Source organism: Crinia signifera, chromosome 7 (assembly GCF_055691185.1).
Source record: "Crinia signifera chromosome 7, ASM5569118v1, whole genome shotgun sequence".
In the NCBI taxonomy this organism is placed as follows: domain Eukaryota; kingdom Metazoa; phylum Chordata; class Amphibia; order Anura; family Myobatrachidae; genus Crinia; species Crinia signifera.
The window spans coordinates 43,253,370-43,265,749 of record NC_139223.1 but is presented as its reverse complement, the minus strand read 5'-3'; positions in this window follow the sequence as shown (position 1 = coordinate 43,265,749).

The following is a 12,380-nucleotide window of genomic DNA, read 5'->3' as shown; positions in this document are numbered from 1 at the left end:
TGTGCCCCATAGGCCGCTTTGATCTGCCGGATTAGATGACGTAATCTGGGGGACATAGATGACCTTAAACCTTCTGACGCATTAGCATAATGTAGCAATATGCAGCTAGTACTATTTACTGTGATACTATGAATCAGGCCCAATGGCCAGTGGGTGGACACATAGATGCACCTGAACCAGACAGATCCAATGGCCCAGTCCTCAGAGGAAGCAGCATCATTTAGAGATGGCCATCGACCACAAATGACTCATAATCCTCAATGGTTCATGGCTGATATCAAATGCTTTGGACACTGATGTGGGAGAGCCAGATGGTTTCCCCCATTAAGGGCACAGCAGAACCAATTTTTTTTAAAGGCCCTGTGAGACGATGCATAGCCACACCCCCAACACATGCCTCATAATCAGGTTCTGATTGGCCCACAGCCCAACCAGTCAAAAGAACTGAAATGGCTATCAGTTGGTGAATCCATTGATGGTCACCCAGAACATAGCTGGAAGCCATCAATGGCCACCTGTCCTATGGCCATTGATGGTAACTACACCGATGGCCATCCATAGCTACTAACCTTAGTCAACTTGCGATCATAAAAGATGTTGGATTTTTTTTGCTGAATGGCCTCGCTCATGAGGGCTACAATCTGTACATATGCGCAGTCTATTGATAATTGACCGCCTAGCAAAATCAGAGGGCTGCAATCAGGTCTGAATAACCCCCAATATCTATCTGAATGTACTCCATCAAATTTTGGATCATCAAACATTTTATTCCCACTGCAAATTAAAGATAATGACGTGTATAGCAACCTAATTGACCGTCAAACATACAGTATGTTATGATATCCTGGGTCAAATGTAATAGGGTAAGAGTTTCAGAAAGTGAGAGATTTTGGGAGAGTTTTCCCCTTTTTTTAAAGCAGCAATCAATTACATGGCAAAAGCAACCTGGTTTTGCAGTGTAGATGATTGCTGCTTTAAAAAAAAAGGGGAAAACTCTCTCACTTTCTGAAACTCTCAACCCTATTACATTTGGCCCTCTATGTCTATTGATGAACATATTTGTGTACTTTATAGGAGAGAAAACTCCTTTTGTGGTGGGATGGTCCACCCATAGAGGGTACTATATGTACAACAGCAATACATTTTCCGCAGGCTACACGCCAGTTACTGACACTCTGTCCTAATAGGACGCGCTTGGCAGGGTCCGTGTTCCGTTGTGGAACTAAAGTCATTAATATTTTAATATGAATGATCACAGTGTGAGCATCTAAATGTTCTAGCAGGGAATCATTACAGTTTCATATTAACGCAGACCTGAGGAAGCGCTGAGATAATATTTCAGAAATTATACACAGCGTGTTTTATGTAAACACAAATAGAGTGTTCATTTGAAGTTATGCAAATAAGTCATGGCAGTGTTCCAGGCTGCCAGTTGTCCATGCTAATTGTCTGCAGTGTTTACAGAAGATAAATCTTTGAATACAATCCCTTTGTGCAGCCAGGACTCTGCCGATCAAGGAGCTGAGTGCCTCCAATTTATCTCCAGTTAATGCACTGGGTAGAGGTCATGTCTTCAACAATAGCCACTCAATTGCAAAGCAGGTGAGAGCTGCACAAGCGTTTGCTCAACGTCCGAGTTCAAACAGTAATTAGATTGGTCCGATTTTTAGATTTTTAAAAGCCATTAGGATAAATACTGTACAATAGGGCTGGCACGGAGCCGGACGCAATGCGGACGTTCACGTAAATTAGCAATGCTTAGCTACTCCACTGCGGTGATTGGGAGGTGGTTGTGCAGACAGCAGGGATACTCTGTCTGATAGGCTTGTTGCAGGAGAGGTTGCAAACTAAATCTTGTACGTTGTAAGCAGTGGCGTATTTATAATGCGGGAAGTGTGTGCATACGGGCCCCTGTATCCAGGCCCATAGTCCACATGCTTCACCCTTTTTGGCCTATTGCTGCAAGGCCACGCCTCGGTTTCACCGGAGTTGTTGGTTAAGTCCCCAGCCCGTCAGGTTGCAGGAATAGATGCTGTGCGCAGACTCCCATTTCCCCCCCCCCCCCTCACTGTTTTATCCAGAACAGGTGTGTTTTCAGATTGCCAGATGCATACCTCCCAACTTTTGACCTGAAGAAATAGGGACACTCGCGAGCGCCCAAAAAGGGGGCGGGCGTATGCAAATGAGGGCACGGTTTATGCTTATTAGTCGCAACCTCATTTTCATACGAGAATAGACGCTGTGCGCATGCGCACAGCGTCTATTCTACTAGATTGGGGGGTCTCCCAACTGCCACCCCCCGCAGCGGGACAATGCCTGGCGCGGGTGGGATAGCGGGACAGGACCCGAAAATCAGGACTGTCCCTCTAAAATCGTGACAGTTGGGAGGTATGCAGATGACCTCCCGACAGTCAGGATTCCGACGGTCAGTATACTGACATTGGAATCCCAAATCCCCAACTTACAAGGGCTATTCTCTCTTGTGGGGGTCCATAACCCCCTAGAGGGAGAATAGAATCTGTGGCGAGCACAGCAAGCCTGCAAGGGGCTTCAATGCGCTTGCCCCCCCTTTCGGAGTACCGGCAGTCAGGATTACGAAGCCAGTATACTGACCATCAGAATCACAGCTGTTGAGGCGCTTAACCACACTAATTTCTACCTACTTAACTATCCACGTGGACATATTGGGAGAATATAATAGTGCACAAACCATGGCAAGCGAAGCGGTTTCCATGTTGACTTAAGTTGACATAGACCCCCAAAAAAGGTGAAACACTCATGTCAACCTTTTCTATGTCAACCTATTGCTTGTGTTGACCTTTTAGGGGTCAATCTAATTCAGGGCTGGGCAATTGCGGCCCTCCAGATGTTGATGAACTACACATCCCAGCATGCCTTGCATCAGTTTCAGCATGGCCACATAGCAAAACGTATGCAAAGCATCCTGGGATGTGTAGTTCATCAACATCTGGAGGGCCACAATTGCCCAGCCCTGATCTAATTGATTTATTAAGCTGCGAAACTTGCAGCTTACCAAATCCATGTGACGCAGCCCCGGCAAACCCCCCCCCCCCCCCATTTGCCACCATTTACCCCCCGCATGCAGGGCAGCCAAGAGGTTAGCCGGGCCCCAGTAAAAATTTGGAGGCGTGGCCTAAGCATGGCAGGTGCCCACACAATTCCTGTGCTTAGGCCACGCCTCCAAATGTTTTGAGGGGGTGAAAAAACTCTAAAGTCAAGGGGGGATGTTATTGTCCCCCCGCTCAACAGCAGCAGTACACACCGACAGTATGTGCTGTGCAGACAGCAGGCTCAGCATGAGCAGTCAGTGAGACGCTCATGCTGAGCCTTTTGTCAGCACAGCACATGCTGTAGAGATGTGTGCTGCTGCTGCTGCTCGGGAGGGACGGAGGGGGTTGGACCCGGGACCCTCCAGCAAGCCCAGGCCCTGGTAATTAGTACCCACTCCCCCCTCTCGGCTGCCCTGCTCGCATGTGTTAGGAAGACTCATCCCCTCACATATGCCTGCAGCAGGAGTAATCATTTGATGGTCGGCTTCACTAGGCAGAGAACAGTGGCAGATTTTACCTGTCTGCAGCCCATTGGTAAAAACCACCACTGCCTATGACCATACCCCAAAAGACTCCTTGAAATGTGTATACCTCGGTATCAACCGCCACAGATCCATAAAGAGCTAAAATAGCGTAATAACCATCTCCTATATATTTGGCTACATCTGTCACTCAAAGTGGGTGTCTGTGTCTATAACGCTCTGTTCCTGGACTTTCCTCTTAATGTGTGATTGCCTTCATCTGTGCTGAACACCTTTCTGAGAAATTAACCTGTTTAAAACAGGTGATGGCAATCATACATTAAGGGGAAGTCTAGAAACAGAGCATTGTGTCCCTCCTGGAGAGGGTCATGTTGGGAGGTATGTGACAGAGAACCAGCCCAGTGAGCCCACAGACAGTGCCAGACACCCACTGCCTACCCATGTTGCCCAGCACTGCTATTCCACAGCCACCAGGTGAGCGCCGCCCTCCCGCAATTCGCGGCAAAACCTCCCCCCCGCGCGCCCCCCCCTCCCGCGATTTGCGGCAAAAACACCCGCTCCCCCGCGACCCCCCCTACCGCGATTCGCAGCAAAAACACCCCGCGACCCCCCCCTCCCGCGATTCGCTGCAAAAAGAACCCCCCCACGACCCCTCCCGCAATTCGCGGCATAACCACCACCCCGCGACCCCCCCCCCCCTCCCGCGAATCGCGGCAAACCCTCCCCCGTGACCCCCCCCCCGATTCGCGGAAAAAACACCCCCCCCCGCGACCTCCCTCCCGCGATTCGCGGCAAAAAGAACCCCCCCGCGACCCCCCCTTGCACGATTGGCGGCACCCCCCCTGCGACCCCCCCCGCAATTCGCAGCAGCCCCAGGATTAAATGGCACATGCAAAACACTGACATGGCTATGGTCGACAATGAAAAAGGTTGACATGAGTTTTTGAAGATTTATTTTTAATTTTTTTAATTTTTTCATATTCATTGTCATGTGTCGACATGGACACCAATGAAGTGGCACACTTATGTCAACATTTACATGTGTTGACCTTTCTGTGTTGATTTTTTCTTGTGGCGATTCGCGTCACACCCCCCCGCAACCCCCCCTCCCGCGATTCGCGGCACCCCCCGTGACCCCCCACCTCCCGCAATTCGCGGCAACCCCCCACCGGAACCCCTGTGAACCCCGCCCTCCCGCGATTCGCGGCACCCACCCCCGCGACCCCCCCTCCCGCAATTCGCGGCACCCCCCGTGATTCGAGGCAGCTCCAGAATTAAATTGCACATGGAAAACACTGACATGGCTATGGTCGACAATGAAAAAGGTTGACATGAGTTTTTGAAGTTTTTTTGTCATTTTTTGAATATTTTCATATTCATTCTCATGTGTCGACATGGACACCAATGAAGTGCCACACTTATGTCAACATTTACATGTGTTGACCTTTCTGTGTTGATTTTTTTCTTGTGGCGATTTGCGTCACACCCCCCGCAACCCCCCCTCCGGCGATTCGCGGCACCCCGGCACCCCCCGCGACCCCCCCCCATCCCGCAATTCGCGGCAACCCCCCGCCGGAACCCCCATGAACCCCGCTCTCCCGCGGCACCCACCCCCCGCAACCCCCCCCTCCCGCAAATTGCGGCACTCCCCGCGATTCGCTGCAGCCCCAGGATTAAATGGCACATGCAAAACACTGGCACGGCTATGGTCGACAATGAAAAAGGTTGACATGAGTTTTTGAAGATTTATTTCATTTTTTGAATGTTTTCATATTCATTGTCATGTGTCGACATGGACACCAATGAAGTGGCACACTTATGTCAACATTTACATGTGTTGACCTTTCTGTGTTGATTTTTTCTTGTGGCGATTCGCGTCACACCCCCCCGCAACCCCCCCCCCCGCGATTCGCGGCACCCCCCGTGACCCCCCACCTCCCGCAATTCTTGGCAACCCCCCACCGGAACCCCTGTGAACCCCGCCCTCCCGCGATTCGCGGCACCCAACCCCGCGACCCCCCCCTCCCGCAATTCGCGGCACCCCCCGTGATTCGCGGCAGCTCCAGAATTAAATTGCACATGGAAAACACTGACATGGCTATGGTCGACAATGAAAAAGGTTGACATGAGTTTTTGAAGTTTTTTTTTCATTTTTTGAATATTTTCATATTCATTCTCATGTGTCGACATGGACACCAATGAAGTGCCACACTTATGTCAACATTTACATGTGTTGACCTTTCTGTGTTGATTTTTTCTTGTGGCGATTTGCGTCACACCCCCCCCCCCCCACAACCCCCACTCCCGCGATTCACGGCACACACACACACACACCTCCCCCGCGATTCTCGGCACCCCACCCCGTGACCCCCCCTCCCGTGATTCACGGCACACCCCCGCGACCCCCCCTCCCATGATTCGCCGCAACCCCCGCCCCGTAACCCCCCCTCCCGCGATTCGCGGCACCCACCCCCGCGACCCCCCCTCCCGCAATTCGCGGCACCCCCCCCCGCGATTCGCGGCAGCTCCAGAATTAAATTGCACATGGAAAACACTGACATGGCTATGGTCGACAATGAAAAAGGTTGACATGAGTTTTTGAAGTTTTTTTTTTCATTTTTTGAATGTTTTCATATTCATTCTCATGTGTCGACATGGACACCAATGAAGTGCCACACTTATGTCAACATTTACATGTGTTGACCTTTCTGTGTTGATTTTTTCTTGTGGCGATTCGCGTCACACCCCCCCCACCCCCCCGCAACCCCCACTCCCGCGATTCACGGCACACACACACCCCCCCGCGATTCTCGGCACCCCACCCCGTGACCCCCCCTCCCGTGATTCACGGCACACCCCCTGCGACCCCCCCTACCATGATTCGCCGCAACCCCCGCCCCCGTAACCCCCCTCCCGCGATTTGCGGCAACCCACCCCGCGACCCCCCTCCCGCGATTCTCTGCAACCCCTCCCCTCCCGCGATTCGCAGCATCCACCCCCCCACAACCCCCCCCTCCTGCAATTCGCGGCACCCTCCGCGACCCCCCCTCCCGCGATTCGCGGACACCTAAGTTGCAATACAGGGCATCTTTCATACAATTCTAACCATATTTCTCATATACAAACGTTCACAAATTAAGGGGGCGCAGCCCCTTACGACGGTGTGAAGAGCGCCCGTAGGGCGCGATGAATCACCTAGTTGTACAATATATTACATGTAAATTAGAAATTGATGATACACGGTTTGTAGTAAATGGAGCTGTGTTATCTGTGACTATATCACTCGGAAGTGAAGGAGGATTGAAGATTTGTTGGGCATGAAGAATCTATATCAGGATAACAACACAATGAACACGTTTGAGTGAATTTGCTGCACAGCAGGGTTGCTGGCTGGACGGTATTAGCCATTAGGTAATCTGAAAGCATCAGAAATATAGTGAAGGGGTAAAGGCCCCCATACACTAGGGCGACTTGTCCTTAGGACAAGTCGCCCCCGACTTCCCCCTGAGCTTCCCCGGCTGCTCCCCGGGGGAGCTTGATTAGATTGGCACTTGATGTGCCATTTTTTACATGTGATAAATCGTCTCGATTTATCACATGTAAAAAACCCGGGGGGGGGGGGGCTACAGAGCAGGGCTGCTGGTGGGAGCAGGGGGGGCTGGGGACGCTGCGGGGGACACAGGCGGCATAGAGCCGGGCAGAGGGAGCCGGGAGCTGTCAGTGCTAGAAAAAAAAGACTATACAATGAATGGGCAGCCTGTGATTGGCTGAGCGCTCTCTCAGCCAATGGTACTTATTTCCTAGCACGGCCACAAAGATCTTGATCGTGGTCATCGTGAGGAAAAATCGGGGGCATGCACTAAAAAATCGGGTGCGATGGTACCGACGCGATGTCCGCAATTTCCCCATAGGGAACAATGTTAAATACCTCAATTTACCCGCGATGCCCCCGATTTCCCATAGGAATCAATGTTAAATGGGTCAATTTACCCAAATAATCATAGGGAACAATGGGAAATGGGCCAGAAAACCCAAAAAACACAGCTGAACACTGAAATGTCCCCCCAAAAGTAGTTGACGCCACCCCACGATCAACGCGAACCCGAAGCGTGGCGAGCGCAGCGAGCCCGCGAGGGGCGGCGGTACGCGTCCTCCGACCTTTTCATACCCCCACTATCCACTTCGGCGTGGAGTTAAGAATAGAATAGTGTGGCGAGCGCAGCAAGCCACCGAGCCCGAAGCGTGGCGAGCGCAGCGAGCCCCGCGAGGGGACGTGGATACCTTCACAGGTAAACCCGTCCCTTCGCGGGCTTCACAGGTATCCGCATGCGCTCGCCACGCTTCGGGCTCGGTGGCTCGCTGCGCTCGCCACACTATTCTATTCTAAACTCCACGCCGACGTGGATAGTGGGGGTATGAAAAGGTCGGAGGACGCGTACCGCTGCGCTCGCCACGCTTCGGGTTCGCGTTGATCGTGGGAGTGCGTCAAGTACTTTTGGGGGGACATTTCACTGTTAAGGAGTGTTTTTTGGGTTTTCTGGCCCATTTACCATTGTTCCCTATGATGATTTGGGTAAATTGAGCCATTTAACATTGATTCCTATGGGAAATCGGGGGCATCGCGGCTAAATTGAGGCATTTAACATTGTTCCCTATGGGGAAATCGGGGGCATCGCGTCTGGACCATTTAAGCTTTTTTTAGCCGCATACGACGCGACCGACGCGATATTGACTTTTTTCAATGCATTTCAATGGAAAAATCGGGGGCATCGCGTCGGTCGCGTCGCAGACCACTAAAAATGACACCCGATGCCCACGATTGTGGCCGTGCTAGGAAACAAGTACCCAGCCAATTGCTGACTGGCTGAGAGAGCGCTCAGCCAATCACAGGCCGCCCATTCATTGTATGGGCTTTTTTTTTTTATTCAGTACTGACAGCTCCCGGCTCCCCCTGCCCGGCTCTATGCCGCCTGTGTCCCCCGCAGCCTCCCCAGCCCCCCCTGCTCCCTCCACCGCCGCGCCGCCCCACTAGGTCCCAAGTCGGGTGGTCGGACGTGCAGCAGGTCCGACCACCCGACGCAGATCAATTGCGCACGGGACCGCGCATTGGATCTGAGGGGACATCAAAACTAGCCGATTTTGCTCCGATTTCGGCCAGATCCGACTGATCTGGCCGAAATCGGACCAAAATCGGCTAGTGTATGGGGGCCTTAAGGTTGCGACTTCCTTTAGATTCCATTAGGTATCTTCGTTACCTCAGGATTTTCATTTCTATCTATATTTGGTGCTTATGTATTAGCAGGGCGCCCAATTAACATACCTACGGCACCGTAGGGAAATCACATCGCATGCGATTTTTTGCATGCGATGCAATGTGATGCAATTTTCCTATTTTCCTATGTAATTTATTCACTACTCACTGGCCTTTGGCGGTGCGATGAGATCGCATCGCCTCGGATCGCACCGCACATAAAATTGCATGCGATTTTATAGGATGCGATGCCATTTAATTTACTGTGCAGTTATATGCCATACAATGGTATTTAGGCACCCCCCCACTATCCACGCCACCCCGAAGCGTGGCGAGCGCAGCGGCGGAACGTGTCCTCCCGACCTTTTCATACCCCCACTATCCACGTAGATGTGGAGTTGATTTTATATAGTGCAGTGAGCCACTGAGCCTGAAGCGTGGCGAGCGCACGCGGAATACATGTAACGTAATCCGCATCCCCTCGCGGGGCTTGAAGCACTCGCCACACTTCGGGTTCGGTGGCTCGCTGCGCTCGCCACACTGTATAAATTCAACTCCACGCCGACGTGGATAGTAAGGGTATGAAAAGGTCGGGAGGACGCGTTCCGCCGCCCCTCACGGGGCTTGCTGCGCTCGACACGCTTCGGGGTGATCGCACCACACAAGGCCAGAGAGCAGTGAATAAATTACATAGGAAAATCGCATGCGATGGGATGCGATTTTCTTAGGCTATTTGCTTAGTGGGCGCCCGGCAAATACATAAGTACACTATATTTCTGCAAATGTTATAAGATTATCTTGCCACCTACGGAAAGTTCCACTAACAGAGTACAAACATTGTGTGTTGAAATTCTTTCATACTAGGTTAGCATTGAGCCTGAGTTTCCTGGCAGATGAAGCCCGGTGAGGCTTCAAGACTAGGCGCTAGCTAGCGTGCTGCAAGCCTCCTCTTCTAGACCTTATTTGGGAAAGCTGCCAGCTGTAAAATAGAATCCTTGTGTCTGGAGCGGTGCCCAGGTCTGCTCTCCCTGTTGTCAGGAGACAGCTCACTCAGTAATACCTTTCCCTCAGAATAATGGCTTTCCCCCTCCATGAGCCTTGTGCAACAACATTCCAGTATGTAAGTGGAGAAAATTAAAATTATGTCATTAGTTTATCGATTTGAAGGGATTTTTCAGCCTCCAGGTGACTTTGCTATAGTACCCCTGTGGCGCCATCCTGCAACTTTTTCTATGTGCATATTTTTATTTTGTACACCATAATGAAAAATGTAATACACATTTGAAACGTTGGCCACCTACACTGTGTAGTGTGTTCTATGTTATTGCGTGGGAGCGCTGCCAATGATCTCTGCTATATATATATATATATATATATATATATATATATATATATATATATATATATATATATAGATATATAGATATATAGATATAGAAAAACAGAGTGCGCCCCTGGTATGTAGTTCCACCACCAAGTGGTAGTAGTGACAATATACAAATCACTTTTCAACAGGTTTAATACAATTTTTCTCTCATAAAATACAATATAAAAGCACTTTTTTCAGCTGTGAGGAGTCAATGTTCAACAAGTACACGGACACAACCCAACGCGTTTCGTCGAAAACTACTTCATCAGGGGTAACATTCCATAGGTACAAAGACCATGAGTACTATTGGGAACTCCAGATGTCGACCTTTCAGGGAAGGCGTGCAATTAATAAAATTGGATCCCTTGGAGATGCTAATGAATAGATGCGTACCTGCATCGATTTCCACAAATGTCCTTTTAAACAAGTCCTTGTTAAAGAATACAAGTTCTGAGGGGAATCTCCCGAACGAACACAGGCAATAACCTGTGTCATTCAATGGAATGGAATACAGTTCTAAACAGCAAAAGTCTTTGGTAAAAGGTAAAAGGTCGTTAGCGATACCTATTCATTAGGATCTCCAAGGGATCCAATTTTATTAATTGCACGCCTTCCCTGAAAGGTCGACATCTGGAGTTCCCAATAGTTCTCATGGTCTTTGTACCTATGGAATGTTACCCCTGATGAAGTCGTTTTCGACGAAACGCGTTGGTTTGTTTCCGTGTACTTGTTGAACATTGACTCCTCACAGATGAAAAAAGTGCTTTTATATTGTATTTTATGAGAGAAAAATTGTATTAAACCTGTTGAAAAGTGATTTGTATATTGTCACTACGGTTTTTCTCATTTGTTGGTGGAACTACATACCAGGGGCGCACTCTGTTTTTCTATATCCATCCTTTTCCCCATATCCCCCACTAACAGGGGGGACTAACGGGGTTGCTGCCCCACCAATATCCTTATAGCGCATTGAAGGGGTACCTCTTTTTTGTGTAATATATATATATATATATATATATATATATATAGCAAACATGAAATGAAACAACAGCGCAGTAGCCCAAAGACTTCATCAAGTTATTAATTTAACTGAAAGGATAAAACTATTGCCTTATCTGACATATTTGTGCATTCATTATTGATTAACTACCCTCAGTCCTGGATAATATCCTTGTTCATGGTAGTTTGCTACATCCGGAATGTCGGCATGGTCGTTATACTATCATTACTAATGTCAACAGTACATGTCGGTGTTTGGGTTAGGCTGCCCCTGCAGTTGCAATGAGGGCTTGCATGCTGTGAATACATAATGTTGACAGACCAACTGTTGACATGTGAAATGCCTACAGGAAGATCATGCCAACTAAAAGGTCATCATTCTGGTGTCGACATTGTGAATGTCGACTTTTCATACTACAGCTACTTAAAAAGCACCTCTCATCTCATTAGCTTAACCATGCACTAATGCCAGTACATACAGCATTTGTGCATGTTAAAGATCTGGCTGGACTTAGAGCAATAAAATAAAATCAGGAGGCAATTGGGAGTCCAGGCCTTTTAAAATGCCTCATCCATATTTATTACCAGCAAAGAACTGGCACCGTTACAGATAGAGTCGTTAGAGAAGGAAAAAAGATGTTGCAAATACAGATTTCAGTCCTCGCTCTTGCCTCGGCTATCAGTCCTGGCGGCGGGATTCAGGCAGGGAATTAGTCTGTCAGTAGTGTGAATGTGTATTCCAGTCAGGCGCACAGCTAGTGACAATAGGCCTTAAGCCCACAGGATGCCTCTGCTTAGGGCAGACCGTGTACAGACATTTCCCAGCACTCATTTTTGCTTCTAATGACATTTCCCTCCCTCCACGCAGCGAGTGAGCCAGCCAGACAGCCCCATGATATTTACTTTTCTAAAGAAATTCACTTTCACTTTGTGGAATAGAAATCCTCTCAGCCAATCGCTGCAGATTGTGTGACTGCAGTCGGCAATTGTGCCCGACATAAAATAATTCATCTTCCCTGGCATTTCCTGTGATAAGATGGGAGGTAAAGATCCGCGTTCTGCCAAGGCGCAGCCCTGGGCACTCCTGTTACACTGTCACATTATATGCGGATACTGCATTTTCACGCTGAGTACTTTGAGTACCTGCCAAGGGAGAAACTCCATTCGCTTCCTATTCTGGAGACATTGTGGTTTGTTCTGTCCTTGAA